General features: G+C 39.1%; 1 long non-coding RNA gene across 2 annotated transcripts in view; it reads left to right on the top strand.

Annotated features, from left to right (window-relative positions):
* Positions 1-19,247, top strand: part of LOC122186213 — a 166,541-nt gene that overhangs the window by 10,680 nt on the left and 136,614 nt on the right. Inside the window, exons 1-2 of one of the 2 annotated variants that reach the window (XR_006181092.1) lie at positions 1,946-2,263; positions 7,688-7,804. This is a non-coding gene — a long non-coding RNA (uncharacterized LOC122186213). Of the gene's footprint in view, positions 1-1,945; positions 2,264-7,687; positions 7,805-19,247 lie in introns of those variants that run through there. The other variant, XR_006181091.1, reaches the window with a different exon arrangement.

The raw sequence follows: 19,247 nt of genomic DNA, 5'->3' as shown, positions 1-19,247 counted from the left end.
ACATCCCTCCTCTATCTGTTGATTCTTGGTGTAAAATATTCACCAATCCTTTCTTTGGAGATTGAGAGCCATTTTGATAGCAGTGGTAAAATTTATGGCTGTAATGGCTAAATCTAAAATGAAGGACTTACTGATGATGGCAACTAGTAAACAATGCTGGTAGCAGGTAAACTTGATGCACTTGTGCTTTTCTGAAAGTTCTCTTCATCAGCAAGGTAGAAGAAGCAAATGTCTTCATATATGTTTCTATTTGTACATCTTGATGAATTAATTGCACTCTTGGTCTCTCCTTTCTCCACTTTACTAGATCTTCTCTGTTTTCTCCATAATCACTCAGAAAATATTTCCATTTTTATCAGTGTTTTGTGCCTTGCTAAATGTTTTATATTTTAATACCGAGAATACTTGGTATTAAAATTGCACAACTTTAATTCACCTGTATTTGTATTGTTTCAATAGTCTTATTATACAAGCATGTTTTGTGATTTCTTAATACTTTTTGCTGGAAGAAAATAATTCCTGAGCTCTAAGATGACAGAAATCTTCCTTTCCTGTCTTTCATTCTCTCCTCGCCTAACATCCACAGTAATGCATTACTGGAGTGATTCTAGCAATATCAAACTTAGAAGTTTTAGGGTTCAGCCCTGATCCTTCCCATAATAATCCAACTCTACATAGCAATCTTACCGAAATGTATTGCTTACTGGGGATCAAGAGCTGAGCTCTATGAGACAAGAAGCTTTAGCAGCAGTCCTAGACAGGCTCCTCTGTGTATACGCTTCATGTGGTTACTATTCATTCTATAAATTAATCTGTTGTTATATTATTTTAACAATGAAAACTAAATGCATCACACTAAAATCAAATCAATATCCTCCATATCAGTCACCAGAGGTCTCTTGATTTCTTCTGAGCAAGGATTTTGTTATTCAGACATTCCACACCAGCTGTCAAATGGTCCAACTCAATAACAACCAATAAAGCAAGCACCCCTTAAAAATTTCCCCAGGGAATCTTTTTAAATTGAACAGGGAGTAATAAATCTTGTAATGTCAATAATGGTGAAAACGTTAATTTAGTTGACTCTACTATGTGCCTCAAGTGAAATTTCAGATGCTGTTCTGGGAAGATGGCTGCTGCTTGAATTCAGACTGCTATTCTCAGCGTGCAGCACCAGTATCTGATCTGTGGAAAGGGCTATGTGACATTGGCTGTGTGACAAAACAGTGTTGCGGTGATCAGATTTCCTTAGGAACCTTTTAAATCTCAGCTACTGATTTTAGTAATGCTCTTAGATGGAGGTTACATGAGAGGGAGAAACGCGTTGATAAGACTTTCTGTGATGGCTAACCTATGCGTTCCATAATGGGCAGCAGAAAGGCATCCATCTGTTTAGCATAGCTCGAGTATGATTTACTAGCTGCACGAAGGTAGTTAAGCAGTAATATGAATAATAAAGAAATCGTTATTGTCTGGGTAGAAAAGCAGTTTTATGTTGCAAATGTAGTCTATTAAGGGCATTTGTAAAGATAAATTGTACTAGATGTTCTTTTCATCCATTATAGCACAGTTTTGTTGGTGTTTTTTTCCCCTCACAGATGTCATTTTTGGGCATTAGACAAGTTTTGTTTTGTTTTTTTTTCTCCTGCTGTACTGCAAGTGCTGACATTAAACGTTTTTTATGTTCTTTATATAAGTGAGAGCAGTCTTGAGAGAACTCAAGCCTTTAAATCTCAATTTCACCGTGTTATTTTTTTAAGTAGAAGATATCCGTTTGAGGGATATTCCCAAAAGCTGCGAGCGGGTCTCGGGCCTCGGCGCGCTGCTTTCCGTTGCGCAGCACGAGCATGCCGGCAGGGGGCGCTGGCAGCACGCGGCGGGCGCTGCCTCAAGGCGGGAAGGCTGGCGCCCTTTCTGAGAGGCTCGGGGTGCGTGAAGGGCAAAACCTTTCACAGTAACAAGTTGTCCACAGACTCGGCGCAGATGGATAGAAAAATCCTAATCTCATCTACGGAAACAAAGAGAAGGGACAATCATTGCAAAGTCGGCACGTGCTCCAAAAACTAAGCATGCTGGTTAAACGCTTTCTGTAACACTTAGCTGATGGAAAGCGTTCTTGAGAAATTAAGGCACTGTAAAATGAGAGGAAAAAAGCAAAACTGAAAGGCAGAGTCCCCAAGAGCAACTCCAGGAGGAGTCTGAGAAAGCACCGAGTCAGACCTCTACTTCCATATTTCTGAAAATCCTAAAAAAAAAATCCTCGGTAAGTCTTCTGAGTGGGCCACCTGCACTGTCTTCTCTGCCAGGAAGTTCAGTTGAATTGTGTTTGATTAGATTGGATTTTAGCCTTCTGAAACATTTGCTAATTTCTTTTTTAATCTGCTAATTACTCCGGAGCATTCCATGCGATCATACTGTAGTTGCTTGCCTACTTATTTCCTCATACAGATTTAGGACCGTCCTGAAATCTAATCTAGAAATACTCCAGACAAATGTGTACTCTGTGCTTCTGGAAAGCTACGCCCTATTAATAAGATGAAGGCTTTTCAGTGTTTTCAAAGTCAGAAAAAGGAAATAATAAGTCATTTTTTTTAGAATTGGGATCACTTTGGTAGTGCTGTTTCCAATTATACTGAGCAGTGAAAACAGCTTGGTTCTGTCAACCCGCAATTAGAGATTAGTTTTCTTCCTTTCTCTAGCAACGGCGATTTCTGTGGACAAAAACATTATTGTTACTATGATGATGTCCTGTTCTGTAGAATAACCTGACCTGTCTTCAAGCAGCACATAACTGAGACATTGAGGGTAGGTTCTCAAAGTGAATTCCTGTTGTAGGAATTACATGTCTCAGTATTAATTTTTCTTTTCCAGAAAGCTAGAGGAATTCATAGTTCTGAGACAAGTTTATGAATTCTGTCACTGATTCTTGGATCTAACATTCACCTAAAAATGAGGTTTCTTAATGCATGCAGAAATCTCAAAGCAGCTACGTGACGCAGAAGGGCAGGCAAAGTGAATGAACCAGGTTCAAGTCCTTTTTCAGTGCCTCTGAGAAGCACTCTGTCTGTCACAGCTGTCCCTGTGTGAACTTCCCTAGTGAAACTGCTCTACGTTGAAGAAACAAATACTAATTTTGTCATAGACTTCAGTTCACTTTGTCTTTATGCTATATAAATCCCAAGAGTCTCTCTCAAACAAATGAAGAATATTTTTCTGTGCTAAAGGAAAGCTTCACAAGGAAACACTGAGAACCAATCGCTCTGCAGTTTGCAGTGCAATACTCACCTACTGGTGGGTGCGTTAAGCCCATGTTAACCCATGTTTTGTATTGCTGTGAAACTCTTTTTTAATCCAGATTTTCACATATCAAAATAAATCTTTTCATGACTTTATGGATGGATCCTCTTGCCTCTTTCATGGAGTTGAACATGCTCAGAAAGTAACTTTTAGTGAGAAAGGAAGAGGAATATCTGTTATGAATCAGCAGTTTTTAAGCATGAAGAACTCGAGATATGGAAATAGTAATATAGAAACGTTTTCCAGCCTCAAGATGGTCAGAAAGGTCCACTGCACACTGCTATGAAGTGTAAATGGAGCCTGACCATTAGACATCACATATTTTTCCACCTGAATGTTGCAGTGATTAAAAAAAAAAATAAAAACACCAAGATAAAGAATCTTATTATTTTGGAAACCAAGAAACTACAAATCACACATTGTTTAAGAAATTTCTCTGTAAATGCCACTTGAAGGGCCACTACGGCTAAAGTTATTGGACCTTGGGATTTTGTTTATTCAGTGAAATGAGTTTAAGCAAGTTGTTCTTCCTTCCCGTGGTTGTTTTTACTCACTGGTGATTCATTTTGTTGTTGTGATCTGGGCTGTAACAGAATTACACTGGTTTAAGGATTTGGTTTAGAAATTCCTGTTGAATGTACACATCCATTGCAATTTCAGTTGCAAACCACTAACATAATGGGATATGTCTGAGAATTTTTCCTCCTTCCTTATTGTAGCAATTAGATCAATATAATGGGAAAGGAGTTACAACAGAGGTATGATGAGGGAAGGACTGACAGAATAGATAGAGATGTTATAAAGGAAGGGAAGAAAACTGCTCACCCATGTCAGAAGATTCTAGGTTCATAGGGAAAAGCTTCGCCAAGAAGAGATCTGCAGGAAGAGATCCTCCCGCAGTGGCAGTCAGCCCTTAAATGATGTCTCAGAGAATTGGAGCCAGGTTCCACCCCTTCTGGTTGTGCAGGTGAATTCCTTCACCTATGCTCCCAGGGCTGACCAAGGTGCTCAATCAGTGGTTCAGGCCGCGACTCAACTTTTCCCATACATTTATATGCTTAGTACTAGGTTCCGGTGTTGAATTCACAGGGTAGATTTTTCTTTTTTTGTAGATAAAATGAGAAATCTGAATTAGATTTGTACCCTATCCTCGTATTTTGAGCTTCTGAGATCCGGAATCGAATTTAAGAGTTGAACTTTCTGAAATATTGATCTCTCTAATTATTGATCTCTCTTATATTTACTTAAGAGAAAGGAGTATCCATTGGATATCGCTATGTATTCCTCTAGTGGATGTGTTTTCTGTGCTGTCTATGGTGATTCCTGTGAAATACTATTAACAGCAGCAGATTACTCTGTAAAGTTTATGATGGTAGTCTTGCTGATGCAAGCAGATACTTCCTATTACATCAATGTTCTATTTCAATAACAGATTATAGCTGCAAACTTTATACATTTTATTCCCCATACAGGCACTGTATGGGTCTGTGAGTGTAGTTTTGTAGATTCATTTAGCACCTAATGCATTTTTAATGAAGGGTGTTGTTTGTTGTTTTTTGCAGTATCTCTTTGTAGATCTTGTGATGATGAATTTTCATAGTGCTTCAGAAAAGAGGTATTTGTAATTTCCAAAATACTTGTGAAAATCAGATACAAAGTTTACTGAAGCATACTGCACTAAAAGGGGGACAAAATAAAAAATTAAGTTAATAACGCTAGGAAACCTTGCATATAACCCAGCACAGCCTCGTGACATTTCTTTCCGCGCTTTCTGCTGCTGAAAGGTTTAGGTTGGATGTTAGGGGGAAGTTCTTTACTAGGAGAGTGGTTAGGCCCTGGAATGGGCTGCCCAGGGAGGTTGTGGATGCCCCGTCCTTGGACGTGTTTAAGGCCAGGTTGGACGGGGTCCTGGGCAACCTGATCTGAATGTGTATGTTTGGTGGCCCTGCTAGGCAGGGGGGTTGGAACTACATGATCCTTGAGGTCCCTTCCAACCCGGGTGATTCTGTGATTCTGTGAAACATACAATCTAAGCCAATGAGCTGTTTCTTCTGGAGAGCACTAATGCAAAACAAGTCAAATATCCTTCCAGCTACTCATCTCATCAAAAAGTGTTTGACAAAATACCTAATTGCTGCCACTGATTTTTTTTCTTGTTTTTCTCACAGTTCCAGAAGAATGAAAGTGTGTGGAGAAATCTCTTCTCAAAAACACTGGTGTTGATTGGCATGTGTAAAACATTTGCGTGACTGTCTGTGTTGGGTGAATCAGTTTGAAGACCTCCTGTGTTTGTTACAACTCCACACTTAAATTCTGCTTTAGAAAGCATAACAGAGGTGGAAGGGGTGTGTGTGTGTGGGGGGGGGAAACTTACCTGAACAGAACAGTCCAGAGGAAAGGAGGCAATGTGAGGGATCTGCATCTGACTTTGGGAATTTAAACTAAAAGGACAGAGAGCTGTTAAACAGTAAGCTAATAGCTTGTTGTTCAAATGCAGACTGTAGTTAGTGGTTTTTGGAGAATTAGACAAGACCATGAACCGAAATGCACTGCTTGAAAAATTGGTGAGAAAAGTTCTCTAGCTCTTTCATTGAAGAACTCTTTGATAGATTTTTTCCTGTATTCTGTGGACAAAGTTTCTTAGTAACAAATGGAAAGCAGTCTGCTTCTCAAGCAGTTAAACTCATGCTTGGTGAAGTAATACTAGAGTAAATTACTGCCCACCAGTGAGTTGAAGATGTCCCGGTATTACCAAACCACAATAACTAAAATTAGAACTAATTAATACTAATGTGATACAATATTTAAATGACTATAAATAACGATGTTTCAGGGCACACTCAGATTGAGCTTAAGCCAAAATTTTCTTATCGAGGCTAGTATTCCAAATTTTTAAATGGAAAAGGTGCAAGAAATTCTGTTCCGTTTGAAGTAACTCATACTAACTGCTACCAATGATAGGACATAAAATTACATGAACTGTTGTTTTGGTTCAGTAGAGAACATATTTTTCCTCTCCAGTAGCAAATGCTTCCAGACCATATGGAGTAAATAGAAAGAAAAAAAAAAAAAAAAAAGACAAGAGGAAAAAAGTCAGCCAAAAATAATCTGTAGCAAGGAGCAGTCCTTCCTTTTCAATTAAATACATTTATCATGGGAAGTTCTTATCTAGACCATGAAACAGCGGATAGATATTATTAAATGAAAAGTGTAATATCCTCTTTCTCTATTAGGATCCTTCATAACTATCTACAGTGGGTGACAGTGCCTGATGACAATTGTTCCCTTTAGAATTCTGAAGCAAGAATTTACTTAAGATATTATCTAGTGAACCAGTATTTCAGATTATCCTTGCTTTGCTGGACCACACTTACTTAACAGGAGACCTGTAAGAGTCTTGTGCTCATGACATTTTTATTATGTTTTCCCTTTTTCAATTCTGCCTTTTCCTTCTCTGTGTCAGGATCTGAACGCTGGGCCTTTTGACTGCTGTTTGCTTTCAGAGTTCAGCTGCAACTGATAATACTTCAATATGTTTCTTTTCCCTCTTCTGCTAGAGTTTACATTACTCTGCCAAGCTCACCAAGCTCAAGTAACAATTCAGAACCTGAATTTGATGGGCTTCACATTCAAGACCCAGCGATTAGATAATCCTGTGATTAAGTCTCAAAAGAGTTAAATGACTTGCAAGATGGAAGAAACCACAAAACACAGTGGAAGATGTAATTTTCTTTTGGAAGGAAGATCCCCTCACCCTACCATTTCCCTTGTGTGTAGTAGCCTGTAATTGCAGAAGAATTAGATGCATCTTCCTTTCCTGCCTTACAGAGTTCAGACCCACATGTCCCATTTTCTTGCCTGGTTCTGGTGGCTAATTGCATGTATGTGTGGGCAGTGTTCTCCAGGCACTCTGGCGAATCTGGATTGTTATATTGAAAAGAACTCAAGATTGACTAGGCCAGTAAGATAATAGGAGTAGGGCAGGACATGATAGATGGATAGGTGGAGTTCTGCTCCAAGAATTCATATTTTATTCAGTGCCGTTTCATCATCTCCCCTTTCAACTGTGTTTTAAAAAGAAAAAGAGTAGTACCTGCTTAGCTATTTCAGAGATGGGTCACAGGCACTTTCTTTCAGGAAAGGGCTAAAATCTGTGAATCTGCAGTAGATAAAAGCATTTTCCTGCAAAATGTGAAGCACAGAGTAGGTTAGGGTCACATTTCAAACATCCTCATGCTTAGTGTTTCCTATAACTGCTGCTTTCAAATAGCATCTCCTCCCCCACCTTCCTCCATAGGACAGAATAAATTCTTGAAATATATATCAGGAGTGTTATAAGGCCCAAGGAAAGTCCATATGATTACCTTTTTTTTTTCTTCTTTTCTTCCAGCATTCTCTCTCCTTGTGGCAGCAGCTACATGAGGACTATGAGAAAACAGGTTTACATACACACAAGAAGAAGACATGCTTCCAACAAATCTCTATGAACTGGGACACAAGTCCTGAGGTGAGCAGTGGGGAGGGGACACACAAACCTTCCCTAGTGCAGGAGTTTAGATCTCTCAGTTTCCAGGTAGGCAATGAGAGTGCCAGATGAGAGTCGGTGTGCAACATCTGCTTTGCTGGAGCTTGAGATGAATAACTAGAGCTAGAGTCAGACAGTAAATACATGAATTTGTGAGAGGGTAGATGCAAGAACCTTTTTTCAAGAAAGCAAAAGCTGGAGGCTAGAAAAAGGACCAAATAACCTTGAGAAAAGCCAGAATGCTAGTGTCTAGCCTTAGTATGTGTTTTAACCTTCTTTGGTTGCTCTCCCTCCTTGTGCACAGCTTGTACAGTTGTGGTATGTTATGCAAATGTCTGGAGACCTTTCAGAGAGTTGGTATGACTGAGGATGCCTGATTTTCAGGTGCTTCGTCTCCTTGCTGCCTTTGACTTTGATACTGTAGAGGGTGGTGTGTGGTGGGTGGAGAGGGAGAAGCTAAAGATAAAACAGAAATAAGTACTGCTTTGGTATATGCATTTCATTGTCTGTGTGCCACGTACTGTTGGTTGCTGTTAAATTACTGGCTACTTGCTTGAGGTTCTTGTTTTACCCGGTGCTCTTCAAATGCTGCCCTCCTCCAGAAAATTCCTTACAAAATGCCGTCACTTCACCATCTTGTGCTTTGTGATCTTTCTCAACATCTTTGCAAATCCAACCCTGCACGTGTTAGATATTCTGCCAGCTAGTGGAGAGGACAAGGACAATGCATCATCTTCAACCTGTGAGCTGACCTATGTTCTATAAATAAGCAGGGAATATCCATTTAATGGGCCTCACTGATGTGTGGAGTGGTCCTGACTGCACTGCAGAGCAGTGTGAGAAGATGAGTTATCCTGTACACCACTTGGACTAGTGTATTCAGATGAAAAGTAAGTGACTTGAAGAGTGCTGCATAAGAATTTATTTCACTGAGCAAATTCAAGCTTCACGTCTTTGAGTTAGACTTTCAACATTCATGGTAGGAGGAAGTGCACAGTAGCAGTGAAGGGCAAAACTACAAATGACTCCTAATCTACTTTGTATTTTAAAATATGTACGTTATCACTTGAAACAACTCGAGGATGTGATGGCTTTGCAACATTTCTATCTAACGGTGTTTCTAACTATCAAAAATATTTTCTGATCCATTTTTCTTATGTCTGTAGGTCACAGAGATATATAAATTCAATATATTAAATATAAAATCAGATGTTGATGTAGATACAAATATAGCGATAAGGAAAGTAGCTGTGAGGAATACAATGGTTTCGAAAACTCAGAACTGTGGAAAGACTTTTTAGGGAAGACAAGGGAATACTCTCTGTCTTCTTCAATAGAGCTGGTGAACAAGCAGCATATTTCAACATCCTTCTCTAGAGATACAACATATTTTATTACTTCAAGCTGTTTTCCAACTCTTTGCATTCAGACATCAAAGTTTCTGCAAGTTGAATGCTTCCTGTATTGTATGCGAATACTCAGAAATGTCTGGCTTCCTTTCTCAGTGCGCTTCCTTCAGTGACCTCCATTATCAGAAAGAGAAACCTACAGGGGAGCTTATGTGAGCTGTGCTCATTCTTCAGTTTTGCTGCCTGGGTTTTCACTTCTCTGGCAACTTTTTCTCTACTAGGGTGCTGTGTTCCAAGTATTCACTAAAGCATCATGCAGTGAAATACTGAGTTTTGGATTTGTGGTTTTCATTCATTTGCTTTTTTCCATCTGTCTATAATTTCCATTTTCATCAGAAAAGCAAGTACTTGACCTCCTTCCTTACCCTCTTTTTAACTATTTCTAGTGCTACAAAGGTAAAGGGGCCTCCAAGGTTTTGTGATATTAAATGAATACCTGGCTTCTCAGATAACAACAAGATCAAAATCCAATTTTAATGTTTCCAGTATTTTCTGCATGCCCTTGATCTGCTGTTGTGGTTGGCTCCCACTGGCAGAAGCAGGTCCCAGATAATACACTGTCTGATCTTCAGCTTTACATCTTCTGTTTACAAGGACACAGCCTCCGAAGCACTTAATTCTAGATCAGTTTTTCAGAAACATTCTAAGACTTGTAGTCCCGCTGCACCTCAGTCAATATCTTATCTGACTCATGGAACAGAGGGAGGAAAAGTTCCTTCAGATTGTTTGGGTTTTCTACTAGTGAATGCAATTTAGTCTACTTAGAGGGTTTTTTCTTCTTTCAAGTATTACAATTGATAAACAAAAATGCTTTTGACCTTCCTTCCAGAGATTTTTCCATGCATTCGTGCAATTTGCAGTCAGGATTTTTTTTCTTAAACTGGGTCTACATTTTTACCCATTTCAACTACATACCTGTGTGTACCAAGGTTTTACTTTTTCATTTGAGCAAAAATAAGTACACCTACATATTAGCATTCATATTGCTGTTCACTCTTGCTTTATTCTTTTTCCTGAATCTGATGATATAGCGGTGTTCTGGGGGTATTGCTTCCAGCAAAGACCATTTTGGTCAGCTCCAGTGCAGATTTTGTCCTGATGACTCCCTTGTTCCCTGCTAGGACTTACTGCCTGACTCAAGCCAGTCAGACACTTGTTTTGCACAGTCATGTTTTATGCTCTAGAATATGAGGCCAGCCCAGGTCTTAATTAGCAATGACACATTCCCTGAACTCTTGGTTGGTAAGCAGAATATAAACAACTCTTGGTTCATAAGCAGAAGATAAACAGCAGTTGCAGTATTCTTGGCTAGGAATCATGCCCTCAGTGCCTATGCTTGATGTGCAGGCGTAATCCCTAAGCCGCTTATGCTCATGTCCATCTGCTGCAATGGCAAAGTGCCTTCTCACAAGTTGTTTGGACTCCTGCCTTGGGGGCAGAGGTGCCAGGCAATGATCAGCAGCCAGCATGACAATGCAGGCACCATTTCTTCTAAAAGAGCAGCTCCTTTAAGCAATTACTGTAGTACGGGTTGCTACCATGGGCCTCTTATAGAGCATGATTACACCTGCTGGAAATTATGTGCCAAGAAAAGAATACGTGAACCATGCTGGAGAGCAGTCCAACCAGTGCAGTGTTGTTTTTAGCTGCCAAGGAGACAGGTTGCATGGCTGCAGGGGTATGAAAACTCATCAGTAATTCTCAGAGTGTCAAAAAAAAAAAAGATCTCAGCGAGCCAAAACAACCTAGAGGCATATCTGATGTAGGCTATACCATGGCCTCAAATAGCGACTGAAGCAAAGCAGAACTGGTGTGAGAGCTTTCTTCATGAAGTAAATCAAGAAAAAACAGGGTAGATTTTTGATACTCTCGTCCAAGTGAACGAGAAGATCCTGACCTTGTTCTTCCTGCTGAATGAACACCTGTGGTATGAGCTATAAAGACAAAGATATAGTAGGAAAATGAGAAGATGAAATGGATGTTTTGTAGGCATGATTAGGTAACCCTACAGAGTAGTGTGTCTGAATATAGCACTGCTAAACTAGTTTGCTAACAGAGAAATCAAAGGACAAGGAGGAAATTCTCATCCCTCTATGCAAGTGCAATAGAGGAGTAAGCATTTAACAAACGTGGTTGAAGGAAGTCCATTTCCAGTCTCTGTTTTGTCCCAGGAGTTCTGTACTCCCTTTCCCTCAGCCACGTGTACAGATTGTACAGTAGCCACATGACAACAGGAGCAGCTCGTCAGCTACAGGTACTGAACCCAATTCTCTTCTGTCTTGACATATTTTTACATGCCTCAAGGCACTTGTTTTTAGGAAGGAGTCCAAAAGCATCCTGTGACCCATCCTGTAAGCCTCATGCCATCTGAAGGTCAAAATTTCAACACATGAGAAATATCCTTGTGGAGAAGAAGTTTATACAACTTTTGTAAGTTCCAGCTTGCTTGTGTAAAAAATGAAATACCTTTTATTAAAAAAACAAAACAAAACAAAAAACAAATTAACTCCTTTACAAGGTTTTAAAATTGAAATTACTTTTTTGATGTTTAATTCAATGAACAAAATGTTTTTATTTTCAAACTGCATCGCAAAACATTTCAAATCATACAGATTTTTTGCCCGCTTAGTATTTTTAGAATTTTAGTAGTCTAGAAAGTCCATCTGAGGACTGAGACAACATTCATTTTTTATTTTTCTTACACAGAAAACTACCAAAAATCAGTTTCATCTGTACTGCTCAGCATTAGTCTCAAGGTAATTGTAAATCTCCTTTGAGGACCTGGAGGAGTGGACAAAGGATGTATGAAAGTCCCTGTGTGTTTCTGAGGAAATACAATGAGCTGAAAGGCTGTTACCAGTCTGCCCTTGTTTATATGCAGCTGTCACATTTCTACCTCAGGTGTCATTGAGATCAGTGGGAATTCTGCCATTAGCTTCATTATGACTTGCCCTAAACACCAGCTGCTATTTTGTGTACACCATTGCAGTTATTGTAGTTTCCACCGACTGGTCATTCTGAAGACTGGATTAAGAAGAGATTTTGGTAAAGACTGATGAAGAAAGCTGATGATTTCTTGGGTGGGAATGTTTTGCTTTAGAGACAGGTAGCTGTATGGCTTTGGATTCATGCTGTTCCAGTTTGGAAACCTTTCTCTAATGTATTGTCTTCTGATGAATACCAAAGATTTGAATCATTGACATATGCAATTAAAATAATTAAAGACAAAAAAAAGAAAGAAGCCCAATTACAGGTAAATAATTTAAACACAGACTGGATTTCGTGTGACTCTTTCCCTCTCAGTGGGAGGAAATACAAAATAACTACTCCATTACAAAACTAAGTGAGCCTGTGTGAACCTAATGAGGTTCAACAAGGCCAAGTGCAAGGTGTTGCACTTGGGTTGGGGCAATCCCAGGTGTTTATGCAGACTAGGCAAAGAACCCTTTGAGAACCGCCCTGAGGAGAAGGACTTGGGGGTCCGGATGGACGAGAAGCTGGACATGAGCCAGCAGTGTGTGCATGCAGCCCCTGGGCTGCATTAGAAAAGGGGTGGCCAGCAGAGAGAGGGAGGTGATCGTCCCCCTCTACACTCTTGTGAGGCCCCATCTGCAGTGCTGCGTCCAGGCCTGGGGCCCCCAGTGCAGGAAGGACGTGGAGCTCTGGGAGCGGGTCCAGAGGAGGGCACTGAGATGATCAGAGGGCTGGAGCAGCTCTCCTATGAGGAAAGGTTGAGGGAACTGGGCTTGTTTGCCTTGGAGAAAAGAAGGCTCTGGGGAGAGCTCATTGCAGCCTTCCAGTACTTGAAGGAAGAGTACAAACAGTAGGGGCAACAACTGTTTACGAGGCTGGACATTGATAGAACAAGAGGGAATGGTTTTAAACTGAGACAGGGGAGGATTAGTTTAGATATTAGAAGGAAGTTTTTCAGTGAGAGAGTGGGGACACACTGGAACAGCAGCCCAAGGAGGTTGCAGATGCCCCATCCCTGATGCATTCAAGGCCAGGCTGGATGTGGCTCTGGGCAGCCTGGTCTGGTGTTTGGCGACCCTACATATAGCATGGGGATTGAAACTAGATGATCATTGTGGTTCTTTTCAACCCAGGCCATTCTATGATTCTATGACTATGATCATATCATAGTTTCATTGGCTGAAAACCTAACTTGTGTGTTCATCTTAGGCTGGAATTGTTCCAGCTGGAATACAGTGTTCACACTACTCACTACACAGTTTTCTAACATTTTGAGGAAAACAATGTGAATAATTAGAGCTCTACAGTGAAATGTTACCTAGCATCTTTATTTTGCCTTTGAATCCACACGTATAAGTCTGTTTGATGGGAATATAATTTGTGTATGTAGACCTAGAGGAAGAGTTTTATGAAGTATTTTTTCTTCTTACATATATGTTTGCAGAGTTTTTTTGCCTGCAAGTTTCTTATGGTAGTTCAGCTGACACAGAGGCTTTTTGCTGATCTCTCTGACAGTCTCTCAGGAATGATGTTACATGGGTAGTCATTGGTCATATGACTAGTGCTAGGTTTCCTCTGTTCCTCTTGTGTAAGTAGAAAGAGAAGAAAATTATTGCCCTATGAAAAACCTCAGTCTGATCCAAAACATAACCTTGGAGAAGGTGAAAATACTTCAGATTCTTCATTCTCCAGTATTCTATATTAAAACTTGATGCAGCTTTTACTTAAAGCACCAAGAACAATTGCATTGCTTATGGCAGGAAGAATATCAGGCTTTGGCCTTTTTTTACTGTGTTCAACCAAAGGTATAATTTAAGGGTGATCTGATAAAGTGAGGTAGTTATGATTAAGTAAAAGTTCAGAGAAACACAAAATGCATAACAATCACTGTCAGATTCATCTAGTATAGTATCTTGTCTCTAATGTTAGCACTGAGTGTCTGGGGGAGAGTATGAAGACAGTGAAGGCAGTGATATTTCACAGGGTTTTCAACTGTTTTGGAGGAGGGGCTGAAAATACAGTGGCACAGACCATGGAGAATCAAAAGAGTGAGTGCTTTCAGTCTCTCATTGAGTTTAATTCTGAAATAGCACTGCACATGAGAGCTCCGTATTCCATTACAGTGTGCAGCTAGCTCAAAGCCTGAGCCAGGGTGACATTTTATGTATGGCGTGCGTCACACAGCATTTTGTGAAAAGGCTGCTTTAAGATTTAGGACAAAATTGGATGCAGATTAAAAGACCTTTTAAATCACCAAACAGGCATGTTCCCTGGGTGCAAACAATCCTTTTTAAATACTTGTGAAAATGAATTCCTCTCAAATTCGTATTTGTGTTTGTTTACTGTATGAAATTGCGATGCGTCCAACATTGTACCCTGAAGAAAAACATTTTCCATTAAAAAGAACAATCATAAAGTTCTACTTCCTCATGTTTTTAAGGATCCCATGGTAATTAATAAACTCCATTAGTGGAAGAGTCTGTTATTTTAAAATTGAAGCTAAACTTGAGATGTCTCTTGTTTGCTAGCTTCACTGTAATTTACTATTCACCCTCAGGACTCAGAATGAGACAGACATTATGAGCATCTCTTGGGTCACAAGGCCTTTTAACTTTAAAGAAAGTTGAAAGCAAAGAATTTGAGAGGCTGATTTCTTCTCCATGTAACTAAGAAAATGAGAGGGGGATGCAGAAATGTAAAGGTTGATGTTTCATCAGCATTACTGCTAATCAGAATACTGTACCTCAGTTGGTAGAAGCCAACCATACGTCTTTTCCCTTTTTTTTTCATCTGTAAGACACAGGTTGAATGTAGTTGTCATGTCTAGGAAACAGTCTACATAGCTCATATTCTAGTACCCTTAACACCCTAGAAATATCTACTTTCTGAAGTACAGCATTTCTGAGGTTTTTAACCATTAGCATGTGATACACGTTCCTTGCTCCACTGCAGGCCAAACACAAGCTTCGAAGGTGCCCAAATTCTGCTTTAAGCCTCTCAGTGGCATGCATAAGTATCCTCCAGGTGCAAGACTGCTTCAAGCCTGACATAGCATTTACTACTTTCTGTCAGACAGGAAACTACACTTTACCTGAGTCTGGAGCTTGCTCACAATATGGTTTCTGTTTTCTTTAGTCAGTGATTGGGCAATTTAAAATATATAAACAGTTGTGGGAACGAAATGCAAGCCTTCTGATTTTCTTCCTAGAAGACTGGCCTGTCTCCTAGTATGCATTTTTGGCCCTCTAAATCTTTAATTTAGTTCAGCTTCTATGGAAGTGGTCAAGTATACTTTCTTTTTTCTTACTGCATTAACGATTGATGATGCAGTCTGTGTGGCTGTATACAGTGACAAGTTGCTCATTTTGAGGTGTTAAGTGTATTTGGGTTTCTTGCCTCCTGGATAAAAACTCTATGCTATTATTCAATAACCAAGGCTCAGAGTCCTTCAGTTGTGGTTTTTGATGAAGTTCACTGTAAGAAAATTGTAATTCTAAGACCTGAACTATTTGGGTTTCAGTGAGTTAGAGTATGTCTACATGAACAACTTAGCTCAGGCATCTGTTTTTAAAGGAGATTTTCCAATAGTGTCTTCTTTTATCATGCTGTATTTTGTATCACGGGGTAGTCTCTGAACAGTTTCCTTCCTAACGAAAGGGAAGGAGCAGTTGGATTCAAGAACTGCACATAATGTACCCTAGTCATTAATGGATCCTCACTGTAGTTACTCCAAATTAAAACTCCTGAAATTTGCGTAGTTTGGATGCCAGTAATAGTTTTGCTCTGCATTGTCTTGCACAACTTGTAAACACGTACATAGCCATAGACTGAGCTTATACCTTCTCTTCCTTTGTTATGGTTGAAGAAACATGGGGAGGAGGAAGAAAACAAAATAGGAGATGACAGGAAAATACAGAGATAGGAAGCAGATAGCACTTAAGTAGGAAAAAAAAAGCACCACTAACTGAGATAAAGACATGGCTGTATGACTACTTCATATAACATGGAGTAGAGAAAGGAATGGAAACAGGAAAATGATTCCCTCTTTCCATGAAGTAGTATTTAAGCCATGTAAAAATGTACTGTTAAATATGATATTTTCAGCTCACATCTGAAAGAGAAGTGGTTGGAACTAGCAACATTCATACATGTGATTAGGGAGCAGCAGCTCTCAAGCAGTTTGATTAATGAGAAAACCTGATTGGATTCTGGGATGGGAATTTTCATCTTGTTGAACTTTGTAAGTAATGGCTTTGAATCAGCTGCAGTTATTGCAAAAGCAGGCTATAGAGTTAGCACTGAGCTTAAATATATATATCTAAGTTTCCCCTCGGCCTCACTAAACTAGTAAAAAACCCATAATATGCAGGAAAAGCTGTGTTTATCAGTAATCAAACAGTTATGACTCTTTTAATGTTAAGGTGAATACGCAAGAGCAGAACAGTTTTTTCAGAAAAGCATCTTTTACATTAGGGATTTTTTCTAATTTCTTTTTTCTTTTTTTTTCACAACTTAGAAGGAATGAGAAAGACAATGAACTCTTGAGAAGAAAACCTGTGAGAAGCTTGAGCTGGTAGAGAGGTACTTCCAGAAGGGAACTTGTATCAGGCAGTTAATGAGGAATCTTTGGAGACAAGGAAGGAACATGGAGTACTTGAGGTCATAGCACTAGAACATTTTTTCTGATGGTGACCTTATTTTACTAGCTGTGAATGAGTTACCAGGAAATACTCCACAGTACTGTTGCAGGATTCAATAAAATCAACACGTACACAGCTGGTGCTGATATCTGAAGGGTGCTGTTTAGCTGAAGCTCAAGATCATTTTTCTGTTGTATTTGAGGGCTATGTGATTTACATGAATTATTCTAAGTGTGCCCATAGTGTTTGGTTGCTATCCCAGGAAGGAAGAGAAGGATAGGTATTTGCTATATTTCTCATTTTCTTAAAGCCATCTCATAATCACTGTGGGTTGTTGATGTTGTTTTTGTTTTGGTGATGATGTGTATGTTTGGTTTTTTGTTGCTGTTTTTATTTGTTTTTTCCTCCTATGGAAAAAAATCTCTGGTCTGGAACATTAAAAAAATAATGAAAGTTGTTTAGGATATCTACTTCCATGTCTGTCTGCCATCTTGGTGTCCCAAGCTTTATCATATTTCTCTTATTCTGTGTCTGCCATTCTTCCTTCCCTTACGTATAGAACCGAAGATGGTGCTTGTGCTATCAGAAAATGAAGGGAAGAGTTGAAGATAATTGATAGATCCAAAGGAAGGGCATCGTGTCATCTAAATTTGTACAGCATTAACAGCTACTGGCTGACACCATTTTATCTATGATATGTCACTGTTTGGCAGTCTTGTTATGTCATTGAGAAGTAAAGACAGGTGATTTACAGGATATTATGCTTGGGAAATGCAAGGGAAAGAAAAAAATCAGCAACAATTAAGCAGGAATAGCAGCCATTAACATAGCATCTTCATATGATGAACTAAAGAAATAGTTAAATTCTTAAAAAGATCACACATCAAACCACAAAATATAATCCCCATGGTGTAAGCTCTGAAAAGAACAAGAATGATGATATTAAACAACATCTGTCAGAGGCTTACTGAGTCTGGATCCCTTTTAGTTATTCATTAAAGCACCATAAAATCTTTGAGTTCTAAGAAGAAAAAACAAACTAATCCTGTAAAAATTGAAACTGGTAATGACAGAATGATGGAATTTATACCCTTTTATGCAGCAGTTACTGGCAGAACGACAAAAAGTCACTGATTTGAGTGTTTACATGTAATATAGTTCATGCTTAGGTGAGACTTGCTTAACAATTAGAGGAGAAAAATGTTGTCATGGGACTTTCTCTGGATTACCAATGTTCATCACTCACTGCCAGACTTTTGCTAAGTTATGTAACACAGCTGTGCCCTCCCAAACACTACACATGGTAAAACTCCATTTTAACATCCATCTTTGAGTCTTTATCTGCAACTTGAAATCCACAGCTCTAATCAGAATTAAATCTAACTCATCCATGCTATTTAGATTAAATGAGAACACTGTGTTCTCTGACTGTTAAGAGGGACGACACCCTGAATTGCAGAAGCTTTATATCTGGGGAATGTTGTAGATTTTTAAATGGTAATTTTTTGTGAGATTAGATTTACACAAGATAACGAGGTGATTTTCTTGCTTCATCAATAATAGCCAAAAGGGAAGAAATGAAATACATGCTCTGGCAGCAAAACTGTAGACTGTTACCCACTGAATTAAAAGTTGCTCTAGCATGGGCTTCAAAATGGATTGTGCCTGTGAGTAGTTCTGGATGAGTGACAATTGACAATGGTGTTAATTTTTTTTCTTTTTCCACACACAAAGTTGAAGAGAAATAATTTATTATAATGTAAGTGTCCAGGGAAGGAATTTTCTGAACACTCGCTTGTACTTTGGGTAGTCCACAGTTTTTCATCCAATTAAGAAAGAACTGAGTCAACAGTCTTTGCATCCTGTATTAATTTGAAATAAGGGAATTTCAAGGCCAAAAATTAATATTTTTTTCTTCATTTTCTTCACATGAAAAATTAAAACAACATTTGGATTAATCATTTAGTAAACCATGGGTAATGGATTTTTTTATGTTCTTTTCCTCTGTGACACACACTTTTTAATGCTGCTTGCTTGAAGAGCAGATACACACTGCTGAGGCTGCAATGGGACTTGGGCAGGCTTGGCATGTGAGGATACGACAGCAGATGTAACTGCTGAGGAGGCTTTGGTCTAGAAACTTGTTCTGCATGACACTGCCAGCATTCGGTTTATGATCTCCAGTTCTAAGTTTCTTACAATGAAATAGCCATCAGCCTAAAACAAAGTGTAATGTGGAAGACAGCAGATGAAAGATAAAAGAAAAAACAATTTAGCAGCCACAGCAAGCAAGACAAGGAGATTCCATTGGGCTGGTAAGATGTCTGAAATGATTTCCTATTCTTTATTCTTGTGTTTGGACAAGTACCAAAAGAAAACCTTGCAGTTGCCTAACTGCTTTCC

This window comes from Lagopus leucura, unplaced genomic scaffold (genome assembly GCF_019238085.1).
Source record: "Lagopus leucura isolate 7727_CA_CO unplaced genomic scaffold, USGS_WTPT01 Super-Scaffold_100035, whole genome shotgun sequence".
Lineage (NCBI taxonomy): Eukaryota > Metazoa > Chordata > Aves > Galliformes > Phasianidae > Lagopus > Lagopus leucura.
The sequence above is the reverse complement of the archived record's forward strand: the minus strand, read 5'-3'. Positions and strand labels throughout refer to the sequence as shown.